General features: G+C 42.3%; 1 protein-coding gene across 1 annotated transcript in view; it reads left to right on the top strand.

Moving 5' to 3' along the window:
* SLC6A6 (solute carrier family 6 member 6) overlaps window positions 1-17,093 on the top strand; it is a 155,132-nt gene that overhangs the window by 3,246 nt on the left and 134,793 nt on the right. The window contains exon 2 of the mRNA XM_044667842.1: window positions 13,585-13,627. The gene's annotated coding sequence lies outside the window, so the exon portion shown is untranslated. The remainder of the gene's footprint in view (window positions 1-13,584; window positions 13,628-17,093) is intronic.

Raw genomic sequence — 17,093 nt, 5'->3', positions numbered from 1 at the left:
ACCTAGTGGAGTGCTTTGCCATTTCCTTCTCCAGTTCATTTTACAGATGAGGAAACTGAGGCAAACAGAGTGAAATGACTTGGCCAGGGTCCAACAACTAGCTAGTAAATGTCGGAGGGCAGATTTGAACTTAGGAAGTCTTCCTGACTCCAGACCTGGTGTTCTATCCACTGCGCCACCTAGCTGCCTCTTAGGAAAAAGACAGGGATCTAAAAATGGTCTAGAAATGGAATCATTGTGTAGAAATATAAGTAGAATGAAAGCTTCTTGAGGATGTACATTTTTCATGTTGTCTTTTTTCCCCCTCCTCAGTCATATAACAGATGCTTAGTAAATGTTGGAGCAGTTTGAGAACTGATGCATGGAACCTTAAGTTTATGAGGCAGTCCCAATAGTTTAGCTTCTTTATTTGCTGCTAAGGAAATTAGGGCTCTGAGGCTCTGACCTTTTGTCAAAGGCTCCACACTAAGTAGAATGCAAAGCCAGGATCTGTGGGTAGAGAAGGCCACATTAGAGTCATTTGAGGGTTAAATGTTAGGCTTAATTATAATTTCATTTCTCTGCCCTCCCCACTCCCTATTTTCAAAGGGCAATTGAATGAGGTTTGCCCCAAGACCCAAAAGAAAATCAAAAGTTGACTGTCAGATCTTGAATCCCCCAGTTATACAGATGGGGAAACTGAGGCCCACGGGAAGGATTTTTTTATCTAATCCATCCATCCTTATATAGGTGAGGAAAAGGAGATGTAGAAAGGGAAAATGATTCCTCTAAACTCAGCTCTTTACACAGGCTTTAGAGTTTATAAAGCACCTTTCTGAGAATGAGAATAAGGGAGGTGGTACTAATTAGTCTCGTTTTTATTGATGATGAGAAACAGGCTCAAAATGCTGAATTGATTTATCCATGATCACACAGGTAGTAAATGGAGGAGACCAAATTTAAAGCCAGGCATTCTAACACTATTTCCAGTGGTCTAGTATCCCATGCCAGCTCTTGGCCAGTCAGGATGTGATAGATGAATTAGGATTACCTTTCAGGACTTAAAAAAAAATGAACAGAAACCTGAAATAGGCTATAGTTAGGAGCATAGAATGCCAGAACTGATAGGAGCCTTGGAGAACATAGAATTCTAGGACTGGAATTAGAAGGGAACTCAGAATCAGTCTATTCCAATCCCCTCCCCATTTTACAGATGAGAAAACCTTAAGGCACAGGGAGAGAAATGACTTGCCAGTAGTCACACTGGTTAAGTCAAGAAGTAGGATTTGAACCAGTGTCCTCCAACTTTAGAACTACTGATCTTTCCATGGTACCGTGTTGTCTCCTCCTCCCTTTTTTTTTTTTTTTTTTAAACAGCTTAGGAAACTAAGCCTCTTACAGGCACTGGAGAAGTAGGGAATGAGTGACTTGGTCAAGGTCAGACAGATAGCTAATGGCAAAGCTATGACTTAAGAGACCATTTTGATAAAGGGTTCCTCTGGATTTCCCCCATTCCCAGATAGAGTTCCTTCATTGGCAGTCATGGGCAGGTACTCTCAGGCTTCATTCTTTGTGCTCCAGTTGACCTAACAATTTCAGTTGGCCCATACCTTGTGAAAAAGGAGGAGGTCAAAGGTTGGGTGGCCTCTGGAGGGCCCCATTGCTTCTCCCACAAATTGTACTATTTTTTATCCACCACTTAAAAAGTGGTGCCGTACTTGGTGGGGCAGGGGGAGTTCCTCAGGTGAGACCACTCTTGGAGGAAAAAGAGTCCCACAGAAGCATAAAGTGTCTCTTGGCTGCGTCAGCAGAGGCTTTCTGGGGGTGCTCCGGCTGCCCTCTGAAATCATCAACACTGGCAAAGCTCAAGTTTCTGGCACTTCCCTCCGAAGACGGTCAACAGTGAAAACAGCTCTTTCCGGCAACAGCTGACTCAGCGATGTTTGTCAACTCTTCTTTGCGAAAGCATGTATTTGCGGCTGTTCTGTTGGAAGACGACTTGAGGAGGGTTCCAGGTGTGGATTTCCAGATTAATGAGAAAAATGGCCAAGCTGGCACATGCCCTTAGTGGGAGCTGGCACTGCCTTCCCTTTGTCCTTAGTAGCAGGCACTCAATATGATAATGAACTGCTACTAGACCTCCCCTGTAGTCTTTTCTACCCATGGGCAGGCTCCAAACATGCATTTTAAGAGTTTCAAAGTTAATTAACTTCCCCAGCTCCCTTTGATTTTAGCCAGGAGTTACAAGGCTAAAGTACCTGTGCTGAATTATGTGTATGGGGAAGAGGGACCTTTATTTTCCCCAGCCCACTTGTTGCTGTGGCTGCTCTCTGGAAAATTTATTGCTGGCTGGTGCCAGGCTGGTGTGGGGTTGTACTTTGGTTAGGGTAGTGGAAAGAACATAGCCCTGGGAATAAATTTGACATGGGTGCTAGGTCTCCCCTCCCTCCCCCTCAGTGACTAGCTTCCTTGGTGACCTCAGGGAAGTCACTTCCCCTCTCTTAAGTCTCATTTCCTCCAAATGAGGGAGAGGCTAGATTAGAGAATCCCTGAGGTCGCCTGTAGCTCTAACATTCTTTGCTTCTGTTTCCACTTAGCACTTCTTTGTTTAAAAAAACTCCCCTGACTTTTAAGTTTCTTAAGAAACACTAGAGTGCCATTTCAGTTCTCTGGCATGTTGAGGGAATGGGTGTTTGGACTAATCCAGCATCCTGGTTAATAGAGACCATATACTCCCCACATGGCTTCAACAATCATTTATGAAGCACCTCTCTGGTTCCAGGCGCTGGCGAATAAGATAATGATGTTTAAGAAGTCTTTGCCCTCTAGGAGATTCTACAGACTCCAGTTATAAGGAATAAGATAAATACCAGGAAGTCATGAAGAGGCTGTGATTGCCACCAGCTGGGGGAAATCAGGAAAGGGTTTCCATAGGTGATCGGCAAGCTAAATCCTCAAAGAAGCTGGGAATTCTTGGACGTGAGGAGGTGGCATTCCAGGATTGCAATTATTGCTTGGCCCACGCACATAGATAGATAGATAGATAGATAGATAGATAGATAGATAGATAGATAGATAGATAGATAGATAGATAGATAGATAGATAGACAGACACACAAAGACATGGGAGCAGGAAATGGAATGTCAAGTTCATAGAACACTAAGTCTGCTGGTTTGGCTGAAATGGACAGCACATGAAGAGGAGTGAGGCACAATGGAAGGCTTTAAATGCCAAGTGAAGCAGGATGTATTTTATCCTAGAGGCCATAGGGAGCATTCCAAGATCCATTACATTATTTGGCCTTTCTCCAGGATGAATTTTCTGATGTTAAGGAATGCATTTCAGCCTAAAGAGTTCCTGCATCATTTATGTAGCTTCCAAGTTTTCAAAGAATTCGAATTAATAGCATAATTCTCCATTTATTGTGACTGATCTCCCATTGACAGTTTAGAAGGCCTTGATTCTCTGGAGTCATCCATTTTTTTTTTTCCTTCTCAGTGATCATTGATCAATGCAGGACCTCCTCTGAGGGCTTCCTCCAATCTTTCCCAAAGGCTAAGTCTATGGAATTCAAGCTCCGGCAGGACTTGGCAAGTTGGAAAGGCTTGGAGGATAGCCTTGGTAAATGGACTTGGGTGGGATCAGCCTTGGTACAGAAGTGTTACATTCTGTACCTCTTTCTCTCTCCTCCCTCCCACTCCCCAGGAAAACAAGACCCTTGAGGTATACCCAGGCCCTGACAGGTATAAATAATGACTCTGATGATTACTGCAAATAATGCAGTATCTGGTGCTGTGTTCATGGATTTGAATTCTCACTATGAGAAGTTATGATTATGTTTCATGGTAATATACAATACGAATTTGAATAATGCAACCACTTTACAAGATCCATTATTTGCACTAATCCAGGCCAAAGTATATTGAAGTAAAGGGCAGCTAGATGGTACAGTGGATAGAATACCAAGCCTGGAGTTAGGAAGACTTCATCTTCCCACATTCAGTTCCAGTCTCAGACACAAACTAACCATGTGCCACCGGGCAAGTCACTTCACCCTGTTTGCCTCAGTTTTCTCATCTGTAAAATGAGCTGGAGAAGGAAATGGCAATCTACTCCAGGATCTTTGCCAAGAAAATTCCAAATGAGGTTGATAAGAGTTGGACATGACTGAGCAAACAGACAAACTTATTCAAGTAAGTGCCCTTGAATAAGTTACTCAACAGTATCATCAACTGTAGTTGTATAATAGTAGTGAAGAGGGGCCAGTTGCAATCCTGGAGTCACAGATCTAGAGTTGGAAGGGATCTTAGAGCCAGCTCGATTGAGTTCAGCCCCAACCCCACCCATTTTACAGATGAGTAAACTGTGGCCAGGAAAGTTAAGTAACTTGCTCCAGTTCATAAAAGTAGTGATTACATTCAAGAAACATTTAATGAATATCTACTCCTTGCTTGGTATCAGGGAATTCAAAGATAAAAAGATGATCCCTGCCTTGCCCTTGAGGGGCTTCTATTCATTTGATTATAAGAGGATAAAATGATGGGGCACCAACTTTGACTTTGTTTTTAGGTCTCTATTTTGTATGTGAGAAGAAATGGCTTGGGGCATAATGAGCTGCCAATGTGACCAATTCCTCAGTCAACAAGTATTTATAGAATACCCACCAATGAAGAGTTATATAATGGAAAGATCTGAGAGCAGATGAGTTGGTTCAAACATTGGCCCTTCCTAACTGTGTTACCTTGTACAAGTCACTTATTCTTTTCATCTTAGTTTCCACCTAGAAAATAAGGAGGTTGGTCTCCATGAACTCCAAAGTCCTTTTGAGTACTAAAGGTCATGGTCCCATGATCCGAAGCAGAGGTGTCAGAGGGTGAACCAGATTAAAATGTCCCTGGGAAATGTGCAATAACAAAACAAATAAAAATATAGCATAGCAAGGGGGCAGCTGGGTAGCTCAGCGGAGTGAGAGTCAGGCCTAGAGACGGGAGGTCCTAGGTTCAAAACCCGGCCTCAGCCACTTCCCAGCTGTGTGACCCTGGGCAAGTCACTTGACCCCCATTGCCCACCCTTACCAATCTTCCACCTATGAGACAATACACGGAAGTACAAGGGTTTAGAAAAAAAATATAGCATAGCATAGATAATGCTAATTTGTGGTTTTCTAAGTCAACAAAGTGACCTGGAGAGATCTTTTGAATATCTCTGGTGCAATATGCTTTACCCACAGCTGTCTTCCTCTCTAGTTCACTCAATTCCATCTTCCCCCAAGACAGATTCAAGGCAGGTATGCTACAGAATGGACAAGCTTAGGAGGCCCTAGTCTAAATGACTAAAATAACCAACCTGAGATAACCAAATCGGATTGGCCTCTCCTAATCCGATTACTGATCAGGATTGACCTGTAAATGTTCAATTGTTCAATCCATTGCATTACCCCAAGGTGAGAGAGAGAGCAGGGAGAGAGACTTAAAACCTAGGAGGACTGACTCCTTAGCTTTCTTTCTGCCTGAGCGTAGCAGAGCCATGGGGTCACCCATGAGTAGAATTTAAAACTTGATCTAGACTGTGCCTCGGTACCTTTTTGATTCAGCCCATCATGGTGGGTTCGGTTGATTTTAAATTGGTAAAATTCACATCCATTTTTCATGCCATCAGAACATGATAAGAGGCACTGTGGGCAAGTGAGGAGAGAGTGCTAGCCTTGAAGAAAGGAAAGTGTGGCTTAAAGTTCTGCTTCTGATACCTATTGGCTTATTTGATCTTGCCCCAGGAAGCTTTCTAAGACTACTAAAGTCACCAAAAAGTTGCTGGCCTACATATACATATGGTACTAAGGATATCAAAGGTCCAGTTCTCTCTCCTCAGAGAAAATGAAGCCAGACTCATCTATATAGGTCCCAAGCTTTCATTTTCTCTCAATTCCCCCAGTATCACTAATCAGAGCCCCCAGGGTCACGGGCAAGAGCATGGTGAAGCCTTTTTCTGAATAAAGGTGAATGAGAACATCTGTTATTGTTCAGTCACTCAGTTGAGTCAGACTCTGTGAGCCCATGGACCATAGTTATCCATGGGGCTTTCTTGGCAAAAGATCCTGAAGTGGTTTACCATTTTCCTCCTTTAGTAGCTCCAAATGGATCTGAATGAGAGCAGGGCATGAATAAGTGGAAAAATCCTTTGCATCACCAATTTAAAGAACTGAATTCTAATCCCAGTTCTCTCACTAACTGAGTGACTTTGGGCAAATCATTACTGTCTCCTTAGCTCACAAAAATGTGAAGGTTGGGCTAAGCTGACCTCTGAGGGACCTTTGCGACTTGGAAAAAAGTCTATGATTTATTGATCTTATTATAGTTGACAATGACTGCTTTAAGTGAACTAACTAGGCAGATATGTGTGGGAGCTATTATTAAAAGAGTAAATGGCAGGTTCTTTTCTCACTTCCTCAAATGCAAGACACATTTAACCTGCCTTCTGGTCTCACCCCAAACAACAACGAAAAAAAGTTGAGGAGTTTAAAAATGAATTCAAGATCTGAAAAAAGTCTCTTAAGATTTTTGCTTGTTGAACCCTACTCAATGGCTGAAAGGGAAAAGGAGGCCCCTTATGGGGACTGCCCAGGAGTCCAAGGTTCAGTGCTACTGGGAGGAGGGGAGAGACTTTATGGAAGTACCCGGGCCAATGCTGTGTAAGTAGCCTGCCTTCCATATTTTGCACCTTTGAAAGTGAGGATCCACATGACTGCTGCGGGAATGGACTTCAATCCAAATGACTCTGTCTTGGTTGCAACAGATGCTGGTCATGACAGAAATCTTGCAATTTCTTTCAGGGCTCCTCATAAATCTGTCAAAAGCTGTGACTCTAGCTTGAGTCAAGTTCTAGGAAAAATAAATACAAAGACTGTAGAATTCTTAAAGAGCCTGCCTTGGGACAATAGTTTTAATCCTTCCATTCCTCATCTGATAATTGCAATAGATCTCTTCCAGTTTTTAATCTGAGACATCTCTTCTTCTGAACTTCTTCCAATTATACTTGAGATCTAAGAAAATTAGTTTTAAAAATTAAAAAAAAACCCCTCACCTTCCATCTTAGAATCAATACTATGCACTGGTTCCAAGGCAGAAGAGATAGGCAGTGGAGGTTCAGTGACTTGCCCAGAATCATACAGCCAGGAATTGTATGAGGCCAAATTTGAACCCAGGACCTCTTGTTGCTGGGCTTGGCTCTATCCACTGAGCCACCTAGCTGCTCCCTAAGGCAACTATTAACCAGCTGACTGACATTTCAATATTTTTATGGAGGCCAGAGCATGGCTGCTTTGAGGGCCTGAACCACCTGCAGAATATCTCCTACCATCTTGTTGTGAACAGAATGTTGGACCTCAGTTTAAATGTGACTTGGGTTCAAATTATGCCTCTTCATTTTCATCTATAAAATAGGGATAATGATGTCATTCTCAGGCTTAAATGAATTAGATATATAAAAGGCTTTTTAACCTAGGCTTGTGGAAATGCCACGTAATAATATATATCTATAAATACACAGAGAGAGACAGAGACAGACAGACAGAGATAGAGAGAGATAGAGACAGACAGAGAGATAGAAATACAGACACACACACACACACACAGACAGACAGAAAGTCAGAGACTGAGACAGACAGAGACAGATGGGGTAGGGGAGACAGAGAGAGAGAGAAAAAGAGAGAGAGAAGAGAGGAAGAGACAGAGACAGAGACAGAGAGAGAGTGTTGATTAAAGGCATTATGGTGCAGGGGTAAGAGAACTGTCTTTGGAATCTGGAGACCTGGATTTGAATCTCAATTTGCCTCCTACTCACTATCAGCTTGAATTTAAGCAAGAGACTCTATGTAAGACTTAGTTTTCTCATCTGTAAAATATAATTAATCTCCAAGATATCTTAACATTCTTGGACTGGATTTTCCTGTTTTGTAAAATGTAGCTAATCTCCTAGATTCCTTATCACTCTAAATCCAATGAGGCTACTTCTATACTATTTGAAAGGAAAAAAAGGGTCTAGGGTACACACCAAAAAAAAGTGTAGTACGGGTTTTACATAAACCATATTTGAGAATAGAGGTCAGTTAATCCCAGGATCTAATCACCTTTAAAAAAAACAAAACAACAAAACTCATTCAGGATTAGAATGATAATATATTTATGCATAACCCAGTGGAATTGCTTGTCAACCCTGGGAGGGAGGAAACATGAATCATGGAACCACAAAAATAAAAAAAACCTCATTCAATAATTTTTTCAAAATTAAAGATTAAGGAGGTAGCTAGGTAACTCAGTGGTTTGGGAGCCTGATCTAGAGATGGGAAGTCCTGGGTTCAAATCTGACCTCAGATACTTCCTAGCTGTGTGACCGTGGGCAAGTCACTTAACCCCCATTGCCCAGCCCTCACCAATCTTCTGCCTTGGAACAATAGACAGTATAGATTCTAAAATGGAAGGTAAGAGGTTTTGTTTTTTTTTTTTAATTAAGCATTAATTATGTACAAGGTCCTATGGGCTGCAGGTGGAGATGTGTGAAGATACAATGTGGTCTACCCATAAGGTTTTTATAAAATTAAATGAGAGAGAAGAAATAAAGTGGTCATAAGTAACAATTACAGAAGAGAACATAGAATTTTCATAGGATTAATAGTGGTTGCTTCATAGATTGATCTCTTTTACAAATGGAGAAACTGAGGTCCAAGGAAGGGAAATGCCTTTCTCAGAGAGGTTTGCATACCAGTGTCTTCCAGGCAGAGCTAGTACAGAAACCTTTCCCTCCTGACTTCTATTTCAGTTTTTTTTCTAATATACTGTACCATTTCCTTAGTTTTACAGAGATATTATAGGAGATCATGGGGAGGACATTTGGTGTTGGGGGAGGGGGAAGGACAGGGGGGCTATGGGAGGATCAGAGAAGGTTTCCTCAAGCAAGGATATTTTCTATGTAGGAGATGAAATGATACCATTGCTAAATTCTCAAATGTACAATTTAATCTTTAAAAAATCCCCAAGATCATAGGAATAGACCACAATTTAAGATCAAAGACGGCTGTAGTAGTTTATTTTCGATGCTGACCTCCAGGTATTTTAGGGGGTACAGATCAAGGTTACACTCTACAAAGATCAGTCGAGGGTTTAGGAAATGTTTTAAATGCATCAGATCTAAGAAAAGTCATTTTATATGCACAGCAAGCTTCCTCAAAAATGCATATAGATGGAGTAGGGTATGAGCATGTGAGTACCACAAAGGATGGGAGCCTTTTGAAGCCATACCAGTCTGCTCCCACTCAGACTTTGAAGCTCAGAACCCAGGGACTTCAGGACCGGGTCCATTGTTCTGTACAGAAAGAGCAATTTGTTTCTTTGAACTTTCAAAAATATGTGAGTAAAATTGTGGCATCAGTCTGATTCAACCTGTATTTGGAGAAAAGTGTCCGAGATTAAAGTTGGTGCCCTTTATGGGGCTGCCTTGGTGCCTGGCACAGAAGAGGAGAACATGAGGTTTTTATGTGATCCCTTGTGAGGGGCATTGTGGTGTACGGAGCATGGTGGGGTTGGGCAAAGATAACTGGATTTGGAATGGAGACCCGAGTTCAAGTTTGGCTCCATTGCTTTCTACCGCTGCAATCCAATTCATGATGTCATCGGTCCTCTTCAGAAATGATGAACAACAGTAACTACCTCTGTGATACTGGATGAGTCATTGACCCTTTTGGGGCGTTAGCTTTCTCATCTGAAAAAGGGAGGTCAGGAAGAGTTGGACACAACTGAAAAATAACTGAATTGGATAGAGAAGGGGAGGGGGGCCAGGACAGAATCCTAAAGTTCATCCATAATCAGAGAATCAAGTGTGAGTCATAACTGAGAATAAAGAACAGAGGGAGCTATGGTAACCCAGCCCCCTGCATAATTTAGATCAACTGCAGAAGTGTGACAGAAAATTAGTGATGTGCCTGACCCAGTTTGAGAATCACTTAGAGAAAAAAAAACACCCTTGAAGTCACATTATGGCATTTTCGTGTCGAGGACCTGGGTCAAAATGGTCATAGGTCCTCTGGCGACCTGGCTTTTTACATGCTATTCTTTTGAGAGCTGGGAAGAAGGGCTAAAAGTTTAGACTTCCCAGAAGTGTAATGTAGGGAGTGATTCCTAATGATGACATGAAGAATTATACCTGAAGTCAGGAACCTCAGAGGCAGAGAGGAACTCACTTAGAGCCATGTAGGCCTATTCCTTTATTATGCATCAGAAAAAGGAGAAAAAAATAGAAAAAATAGAAAGAAAAAAAAAAGAAAAAGAAAAAAGGAGACTTGGAGAAGTTGGTCAAGGTCACAACACTACTTACTTAGAGGGAATATTTTAATTAGGACCTGCTTTCTTGACTTCTAGTCCAAATATACATTTACAGACATTTATTAAATGCCTTCTGAATACAGAGCACTGTCAAACCAGAAATATATACACAACTTAGATAACAAGGGAGTTCCTGCCTTCAAGGAGGTAATAGTCTAGACACATGTGGCCATATCTTTCTAAAAATTTCTTCCATGGGGCAGCTGGGTAGCTCAGTGGAGTGAGAGTCAGGCCTAGAGACAGGAGGTCCTGGGTTCAAACCCGGCCTCAGCCACTTCCAGCTGTGTGACCCTGGGCAAGTCACTTGACCCCCATTGCCCACCCTTACCACTCTTCCACCTATGAGAAAATACACCGAAGTACAAGGGTTTAAAAAAAAAATTTTCTTCCAGTTTGCTAAATGCTCTTATATACCTGATCTTGTTTGAGTCTCATAAATATAACCCTACAGGTCTTAGAAAGCACTTTTCTCACAGCAACCCTGGAGGAAGCAATATTACCGGCTTAACCAATAAATAATATTTATCCCATTTGGGGGCAGCTAGTGGCACAATGGAGAAAGTGCCAGATTTGGAGTTGAGAGCACCTGGCCTCAGACACTTCCTCGCTGTGTGACCCTGAGCAAGTCACTTAATGTTATTTGCCTAGCTCTTACCCTTCTATCTTAGTTATTACTCAAACTGAAAACAAGAGTTTTTTTATTAAAAATATATTTATCCCATTTTACAAGAGGGTAAACTGAGCCTCCCAGAGGCAGAAACATTTATCTAGTTTGCACTCAGCCAGTCAGTATTAAAACTGGGATAGAGACCCAGATTTTCTGGGTCCACAGCCAGTGCATTTTCTCCTCCCCCAACATTGCCATCACACTCCTATTGTGTGTCATTGGCTTTGAAAATGTGGATGCAAGTTGCTTGCAGGATGTGACGGGGCTCAAAGTCATTTTTAGCCTCTGGGCATCTTGGACCAGCTGTACACCTTGACTGGGCTATTGGCTTTTGCCAAGTAGCCAGTGTCAGCATGCCGATGGCCCCAGGGATGTGACCCAAGAATGGTACTTGCACATTATAGGATGGCTTCTGCCTGGGATGAAGGGTTCCCTGAAAGATAGTGCCTGGGGACACTGCCTTTTTAAGTCTCTCGGGAGGAAGTGCTTGGCTCTTAGGTCCAAAGGACTCATGGTTTGGTCTCTGTGGCTTGGGGAGGAGGAAGCAGACAGATGTCAGTAAGGCAGTAAGGCCGGAAGCTAAGTTAGAGAAGTTGGTGAGGTTTATCCAAACTCTCCACTCCCCTCCCTCTATTCCTCTTTGCTATTGACTCTTTCTGAACTGGTGCTCCATTTTTTCTTTCCTGCTAAGGTGGTGGCTGGTAAGATTTCTTCGAAGGGAATGAAGTATGCTGGGAGAAGAGTCCTGGTCTGAGTGTCCAGAGACTTGACTTCTAGCCCTGGCTCTCTTCCTAATGATTCTAGTCAGGTTCCTTCTTGGTCTGGGCCTCTTTCATCTCTGAAATGGGCAAGGGGACTGGACTATTGCACCTGTAAGGTTCCTTCTAGCCCTTATTGTTGGACCCAATAATAATTTACTTTATTCAAATCACATTTTTCTGTGGAGACAACATGGAATAACAGATAGTCAGCTTTTGAGTTGGGAGAAACTGAATTCAAAACCTACTTCTGATTCTTTTTGGCTGTGAGATGTCGGGTAAGTCTCTTAACCTCGCAATGCCCTTGACAACTCAAAATTGCAGAAAAAATATTTTCCTGGGAGCCTTTAAATACTAGAAGAGTTTTTAAGATGCAGTGAAAAGGTTGGGTGGGTAGCGATGCCTCTAGTCACTGCTGTGAGGGGAGGCTAATCTCGTTTGAGTTCAGTAGTTCGGAACTTTCTTATAATGCCTACATTTAAGTCTGATTCCAACATGGGGGATGGTGGGGGGTGAGAGTGATATGGGACCAAACTGCCTGGAGAAGGGGTGTACTGGCCCTGGTCTGAAACAACAGGTCAAATATTTTGTGTCTGTCATCAGTTGGGTCAAGCTGCAAAATGGGCATAGCACTTGCTTGGACCCAAAAGGGAGACTGTGACTCAAAAACAAAACAGACAAACAAAAAAAACCCACAACACAATAAAAGCCTCCCAGCCCCCTGGCCACACACACAAGCATATAGTGGAGGTATGTTTTATGTGGAGTTATAGACAGTTTGAGTAGATATTTTATTCTGTTTTTAAAATTTTTCCCCCATGGGTACATGATTCTCTCCCTCTCCTCTTCCCTCCCCACTCCTGGAGGTGACAAGCAGTTCCACTGGGTTATACATGTATTATCACTCAAATCCTATTTCTTTATTATTCATTTTTGTAATCGAGTAAGCTTTTAAAACCAAAACCCCAAATCATATTGGATAACTATTGTACAAAGAGGGATCCTTAAGCCTGAATTGTTGGAATCACAGCTATGGTGGTGGCCCAGATAAAACCAGTTCTGAAGAAGAGATGATGATTGGGAATTCTGGGAAATCGTGGATCCTAGCACTCTGCCCCTTCCCCCTCACACACACAGACACACAGACACACAGACACAGACACACAGACACAGACACACAGACACACAGACACACACACACACACACACACACACACACACACACACACACTGTAGACTACCAGCTCCTTGAGGACAGGGACTGGCTTGTCTTTCTTTTGACTTTGAGCACATAGCACGGTGCCTAATACTTGGTAGCCGAGTTCTCATTAAATGGTAGTTGACTGACTCAAGAATGAATCTTTGGGTGCTCAGGACAGGACAGCAGGCCCTGGGGCATCTCTGGGTGAGATGGAGTCCAAAAGCTGTGAGTTCACAAATTTGAAAGCAATTAAAGTCTCCTTTCTCTATCTAATTGCAAGTAAGGGCTGTCTTAGTATTTCATTTTGGTCCCAGCAAGAACACATTTTTGCTGTAATTAGCCTGCTTTGCAAATCTTGGCAGAACTTCTGGGACAGTCTGCAGCCCATAAGACAGGAGGATGACTGATGTACATTGCCCAGTTTCTGTGGGACACTAATTCCCAGGATCCTGGTAAGTTTCTTAGTGCGAACACGCTGTACAAAAAAAAGTTGGGTGGGTCACATGGCGGGTGATTACACGCATCACATGTGTAGAATTATCCTGACAGCATCTTTTTTTTTTTTCTTTCTCTATTTCTCCTTTCTGCTTCCTCTCTTGCAATAGGAAGAAAAAGAAAAATCCTCATTTTGAAGAGACTTTTCTAAATGTAAGTACCATTTTCCTTTGCCTTTTGTATGGCTTTTTGCCATTTTGTGACAGAGTTTTACCTTGTTTGTTCAAAGGCAAAATGATTATTTCTTACCTGTTCCCAGATGATGAGAAAATATGCTGGGAAATGAGACAGCTAGTTTACTTAATCCTTTGTCTACATAGTCCAGAGTAATTTGGGTTCTGTAGGAAATCGGGATTGCATAAACTCCCATTGAAAGAAACCTAGACCATCTTGTTTCTCCTTCAACTTTTTGGGCAATTCTAACTATGAAGAATTGGTTTCAGTGTCTTACCTGTACAAAAATATTCATTTTGCCCCACCCTCTTCCTCAGTGCTAGCCCCTCCCCCCCAGCTCCAAAATATCCTGTAAATGACTCGTTTGTATATATGTTGTACGCCACCCCCCAGTAGACTGTGAGCAGGTCCAGAGGGAGAATTGCCTTTGACCTCTCTTTGTATTCCCAGCACTTGGCACAGTGTCTTCGAACACAGTAGGTGCTTAATAAATGCTCATTGATTTGACTTGACTCTGCCATTCCACATGACAAAATTTCTTAAAAACTTTGAATTCTGGGAGAATTCTATGGTAGATGGTCCTTGAATTGGGAGATTGGGTCCACCCAGCATCGTGTATTTTTAGGGTTAAGTGAGAAGAAATATCCTTCAGATCTTCTTTAAATGGCTGGCCTCTAATTTAATCCTAATTAATTAAGTAATTAATTAATCCTAATTCACAACCTAATGTGAACAATTAGCATCTGCTTTGGTCTTTTTCCACAGCGAACAGACACTTAGCAGGTGCCATCCAGTACGAATGAGCTTTTTCTGGGCAACTTTGGGGAACAAAAAATCTGTATTGTTCGTGGTCCTCGCATCTAGGATTATTTCGAATGAGGCTGCTAGTGCTCAGGATGTGTAGATCCCCCACATTCATGTAGTTGTATAGAGTGGCTTCTATCCCACCTCCCCGCCTGCCCACCCCCAGAAGGGCTGACATCCGTGAATTAAGGTTATATGACATTATTGTAGCAATTCCAGTGGTTAATATGTAGCAGGAAGAAAATAGCAAGTGCGTTTAATATTGTGGAACTGGAATGTTGTTCCTTTCTGGTTTTAGATAAAAGATGGTTGGGTTAACAAACAGACTCCCTTCTGCTCTTAATTCTTCAGCTGGAGGTTTCATGGGAAGGCAAACAAACTGAGCTTTCCCTTCTCTTGAGGGAATTTCTTTTCCTTCCTAAGTTTGGAGAGAGCTCAGGTCCAGGCAGGGATCGTACCTTTTGAGATCATCCAGCCAGGTCATCAGCTTTGAGCTGAAAGAATGTCCTCCAACCCTCTCCTTTTCTAGATGAGGATGAGGATGTCATGCCCAGAGTGGTTGTGACTCGTCTTCAGATGCTAAGTGGCAAAACCTGCATTTGGGCACAAGTATTCTTATTCCAAATCCAGTATCACCAACAGCGATTTTCCTTGTTTTATAAATGAGGAAAACTAGAGAGGGGAAGTGTCTTGGCCAAGGTCACACAGGTTACTAGGTGTCTGAGGCATGATTTGAACTCTGGTCTTCCTGACTTAAGTTCTCTACTCACTGTAACACTGGGCTCCCTCATCATGATTGTAGAGATGCTCTACTTAAATATTTGAAGGTTCCTTAGGGGCAGTGTGGTTCACTGGTAGGAAGACTTGGATTCAAATCCCATCTGCAGGGCACAATAGTTCTGTGACCGCAAGAAAGTCACATTTTATCTTTGAGTCTTCATTTTCTTGTCCTGTAAAATGAGAACTTTTAACAGCCTGAAGCAGCATGGAGTAATAGCCTGTCTCTGACATAGACTGGCTGTGACACCTGGGCAAGTCATTTAATGTGTCTCGTAGGCTTTAGGCAGTTCTTTAAGACTATGAGTTGGGGGGCAGCTGGGTAGCTCAGTGGATTGAGAGTCAGGTCTAGAGACAGGAGGTCCTGGGTTCAAATCTGGCTTCAGATACTTCCCAGCTGTGTGACCCTGGGAAAGTCACTTGACCCCCATTGCCCACCCTTACCACTCTTCCACCAAGGAGCCAATACACAGAAGTTAAGGGTTTAAAAAAAAAAAAGACTATGAGTTACCAATTTATATTGGTAGAGGGGAGTTTCCTCTCCTGGGAGTTGTCTAAAGACACAGGACCAGTTCTTATCCTAAAATAAGAATGGCAATATTTCTAGTATCTTACCTGGTTGCCGTGCTACTCAAATGAGATAATGATTGATAAATACTTTGCCAACCTTAAAAGAGCTCCATAAAGAGCAGCTATTATTATGAAGCAGATTGACCTTTTCTGCATGAGGTGTGCCCAAAAATCAACGACAGATTTCTTTAAAAAAAAAAAAAAAACTACCATTTTGGACTCCAAACAAGATCTTTCAGCACATATTAACCACATCATATTTCCTGGCTCGACCCAGAATCGCTTTGAACTTTTCCTTCTATACCACCCCCTCCCAAAACAAAATACTCACCCATCAAACTGCAGAATAATCAGAGTTGGAAGGAACCTCAGGGGCCCATCTAATTCAACATATACTCTTAGAAAGGTTCCAGATTCCTGTCTCTGATACACCCACACTTGTCACCATGGACTGGGGGGAGCCATTATTTCTGAAAGGGAAATTCCAAATTGGCTTAAAAAAACTCCCAAAACCCTTACCTTCCATCTTAGAATCAATACTGTGTATTGGCTCTAAGACAGAAGAGTGGTATGGGCTAAACAATGGAGATTAAGTGACTTGCCCAGGGTCACACAGCTAGGAAGTGTCTGAGGCCAGATTTGAACCGAGGACCTCCCATCTCTAGATCAGGCTCTCAATCCATTTGCCCTCCCAAATTGGCTTTGAGCAAAAATTAAGCTCCTTTAAGGGTGAGAAGAGCTACCATTAATGTAGCTGTATTGTAAGATCTAGGACATTTTTTTAAATTGTCACATGACTTTCTAGTCCTATTTCCTACCCAGAAAAACTTAATCACCTGATACCTGGGACTATTAAGTACTGAGTCTACAGATACAACCAACCCAAGGAGATGAGGTGTTCCAGCATGAATTCCTTGTGGGAGAAATCCACCCTAATCTAATCTAATTCAACTAGTCAACTTACACACATTATTCCAAAAGCCTTAGTGAAGTTTTAATGTGTTTGACACAAATACGTTTGACTGCAGCCAGAGGTGTCGAGGGGTTACACTTGGGGAGGGAAGGTACACTTCCTGCCCATTCTGTGAAATCCCAGATTTTTTTAAAGTAATGCATAGGAGAGGTGTAAAACAAGTGCTGAGTCTGTCTTAATTTTCTTATCTTTTGGAGAGAAAGGGTTATAAATAGGGAATCAAGATCTCTATTCCCAGCAGAAAGGTTGATAGGTGGAAAGGAAGGAAGGAAGGAAGGAAGGAAGGAAGGAAGGAAGGAAGGAAGGAAGGAAGGAAGGAAG

The sequence above is a fragment of the Gracilinanus agilis genome, chromosome 1 (genome assembly GCF_016433145.1).
Source record: "Gracilinanus agilis isolate LMUSP501 chromosome 1, AgileGrace, whole genome shotgun sequence".
Lineage (NCBI taxonomy): Eukaryota > Metazoa > Chordata > Mammalia > Didelphimorphia > Didelphidae > Gracilinanus > Gracilinanus agilis.
The sequence above is the reverse complement of the archived record's forward strand: the minus strand, read 5'-3'. Positions and strand labels throughout refer to the sequence as shown.